The following is a 3,398-nucleotide window of genomic DNA, read 5'->3' as shown; positions in this document are numbered from 1 at the left end:
ATTAGGGGTGTGTCGCCTAATATGCAAAGGAGGTCTTGCTACACAGCACTTGTGTGATGTCATCATGTCAAGGGGGGGCTCAGCTGATGGGGCGGGGCTTCTCCCTGCCAGCGGTAGGCAAGAACCCACAAAACTGGGGGATCCCCCACTCCCACCTGGAGGCTGGCAACTCTTATCTCCAGACGACAGAGATCAGTTCCCCTGGAGAAAATGGCTGCTTCGGAGGGGGGACTCTGGGGCACGGTGCCCCACCAAGGTCCCTGTCCTCCCCAGGCTCCACCCCCAAATCTCCAGGATTTACCCAACCTGGGTAGCTTCCGCGATTGGATTGTTGTTATACAATATGCCATTTGAACTACTGATCGAGGATCATCAGCACTAGCACTTGTTCATTGGATTGTTTTAAATGTTTTGGAATGTTTTAATCTTTGTATGGTTTTATGGTGCTGGGTACCAATTCTGTAAGTCGCCCTGAGCCCACCTGTGGGGAGGGCGGGGTATAAATAGAATAAAATAAATAAATAAAGATCGGGATAACCTGGGTTTTTCAGGTCAGGGTTCTCCCTGGGGAGTATCCGTTTTCTAAAGCTGTTCTCACAGTCTGCTTCTAGCCTGCACACCATTTAAGGGTGCTGAATGCTGTTGGATACCGGCAACTGTATTCTCATGGCATCGTTTTTGCCCTCCAAGCTGCCGCCAGCAGATCTTTGGAAAAGGGGCACATAATGTTTTCTAAACCAAGGATTCTGAGGTAGCAGAGTGTGTTTGTGTGTGGGGGGAAGACCCTCGCCTGAGTCCTTGGAGAAGCCACCCTCAACAATGCTCCTTTCTAAGCAGTGGAGTCTGGTGAGCAAAAATTCTACTTTGTTACTGGCATTAAAGTAGTGAGCGAGCGATTTGGCTACTGCCTAAATTACTTTGCTCTAGAGCCATCCTTCCTGCGCTAAGACAAAAACGTGTGAGCCGGGGGCTAAAAAACTGTGAGCTAGCTCGCACTCACTCAGCTTAGAGGGAACACTGGCCATCCGATTGGGTTAGATGGACAGATAGTGGGGGACTCCGTATAGGGTCACGTCATATCCTCACCAGAGGGCTGCAAGACAGCCCTGAAAAGAGGAATGAGGGGGGACAGAGGAGACGGCTGACGATTGTATTGATTTGGGATCACCAGCTCGTTGCGGGCAGGTATGGGATCATGCTGTGCTGGCCAAGGGCACGGACCGGAAGCCCGCATCACTGCTTTCAGAGCCGCCCATGCATGAGCAGGATTGAAACTCCACAATGAACACCAGCCTCAGGGCCAGTTGGTGCTAACAGTGCCGTCCCTTAAATAAATCTCGGCTAACTGACTGCTGCCTCCCAGTCACAGATAGACGTTGGCTCCAACGCTGGCCCAAAGCCACCGCTTCCGGAAGAGAGTGAGTTCCCTTAAGTGACAGCAGGCAGGAAGGGAGCTTTCTTTCCCAGAAGCAAAATGGGGGAAATCGAATTTAGCAACAGAACCGTGTCTCCAGATGAGGGATGAGTTGGTTACTTCCTTCCCCGCCAAATGCGAAAGAGGAGGAAATGCATCAGTCGGTTTCCCACCCTTGGCGAAGCACAGGAGGAAATCGCACGAGGAACTCTGAAATAGCCAGGATTGGCCACGCGGTGCCGAAAGGCCGGTGCAGGAAAACAGAGAAAGGAAAGAGGAGTGGGGTAGAGAGAGCAGTGGTCCTCTCTCAGCACACAGGGATGGCCCGGCCTGCCCGAAGTCCCAGCAGCAAACGGTAGCGCTTAAACCACGTTTGTCCCCACCCAGGCCCGTAGCTATGGTGGGGCATTTCAGGGGTCTGTATATCCCCCCCTCCCCATAAAATGCCAGCTTGTCGGGGAGGGACCGTGCCCAAGAAGGCATCGAATATTCTAAAGTTAAAGGGAAACAAAAGGGAAACAAAAGGCCACTGAGGGTTTAAAACCCTGAAAGGGAAATGATCTCCCAGTCATTTAATTGTGTGTGTGTGTGTGTGTGGGGGAGGTATTTGTGAATTTCCTACATTGTGCAGCGTGTTGGACTACATGACCGTGGAGGTCCCTTCCAACTCTATGATCCTAATCCCCCCTGTAATTTCTCATGTGCCCCCAACCTTGTAATTAGAAGAGGAGATTGGATTTATACCCGGCCCTTCACAACCCAAAGGAGTCTCAGAGCGGCTTACAAACTCCCTTCCCTTCCCCTCCCCACCCCAGACACCCTGTGAGGTAGGTGGGGCTGAGAGAGCTCTGACAGAAACTGCTCTTTTGCAAGAACAGCTGTGCCAGAACTATGGCTTGCCCAAGGTCATCCAGCAGGTGCAAGTGGAGGAGTGTGGAATCAAACCCGGTTCCCCCAGATTAGAGTCCGTGGACTGAACCACGACACCAAACTGGCTCAACTACACAATACTCCTTAATGTATACCCTGCCTTTCTCCCGTTGCAACCAAAAGCAGCTTACCTCTTTCTCCTCTCCTCCTTTTAATCCTCACAACCACCCTGTGAGGTAGGTTAGGCAGACAGCTTGGGATGGGCTCGAGGTCACCCTGCGAGTTTCCATTGCAGAGTGCAGATTCAAACGCAGGTTTCCCTTGTTGTTGTTCAGTCGCACAGTCGAGTCCGACTCTTTGCGACCCCATGGACCAGATCACGCCAGGCCTTCCTGTCTTCCGCCGTCCTCTGAAGTTAGCTCTGAAGGTTTCCCTACTGAACCACAAAACGCATAAAACAGCAACCAAATTGCTTCTGGATTTACAAGGTGTTCTTACTTTTAAAGCCAAGGTCTTGGATTCCCTTCCACACACACCATAAGCCCCCAGGCCAGTTAACAGCTGCCCACCCAGTCCAAGCCCTCTGTCATGCAGTGGCCAAAAATACCAGGTGCCATCAGGAGGACCATCAGTGGGGCCAGGACACTCGAAGCCCTCCCACTGTTGCCCCTCCCCCAAGCACCAAGAATACAGAGCATCACTTGCCCCAGACCAAGAGCTCCTATCTATACCTTGTGGTTAATAGCCACTGATGGACCGCTGCTCCATATGTTAATCCAATTCCCTCTTGAAAGCTGTCCATGCTTGTAGCTGCTGCCACCTCCAGTGGCAGTGAATTCCATGTGTTAATCACTCTTTGGGTGAAGGACTTCCTTTTATCTGTTCTAACCTGACCGCTCAGCAATTTCATGGAGTGCCCACGAGTTCTTGTATTGTGAGAAAGGGAGAAAAGTACTTCTTTCTCAGCCTGCTCTATCCCATGCATAATCTCATAAACCTCGACACGGGTCGTTTCGTAGAAAAAGAGCTAGGGGCACTCATTAGCATAACTCATTAGCATATGCCACACCCCCTGACATCACAGGAATTGTGTCATAGGGCCACACACCCTGCC

The sequence above is a fragment of the Gekko japonicus genome, unplaced genomic scaffold (assembly GCF_001447785.1).
Source record: "Gekko japonicus isolate JY-2015 unplaced genomic scaffold, Gekko_japonicus_V1.1 scaffold3302, whole genome shotgun sequence".
In the NCBI taxonomy this organism is placed as follows: Eukaryota; Metazoa; Chordata; class Lepidosauria; order Squamata; family Gekkonidae; genus Gekko; species Gekko japonicus.
The sequence above is the reverse complement of the archived record's forward strand: the minus strand, read 5'-3'. Positions refer to the sequence as shown.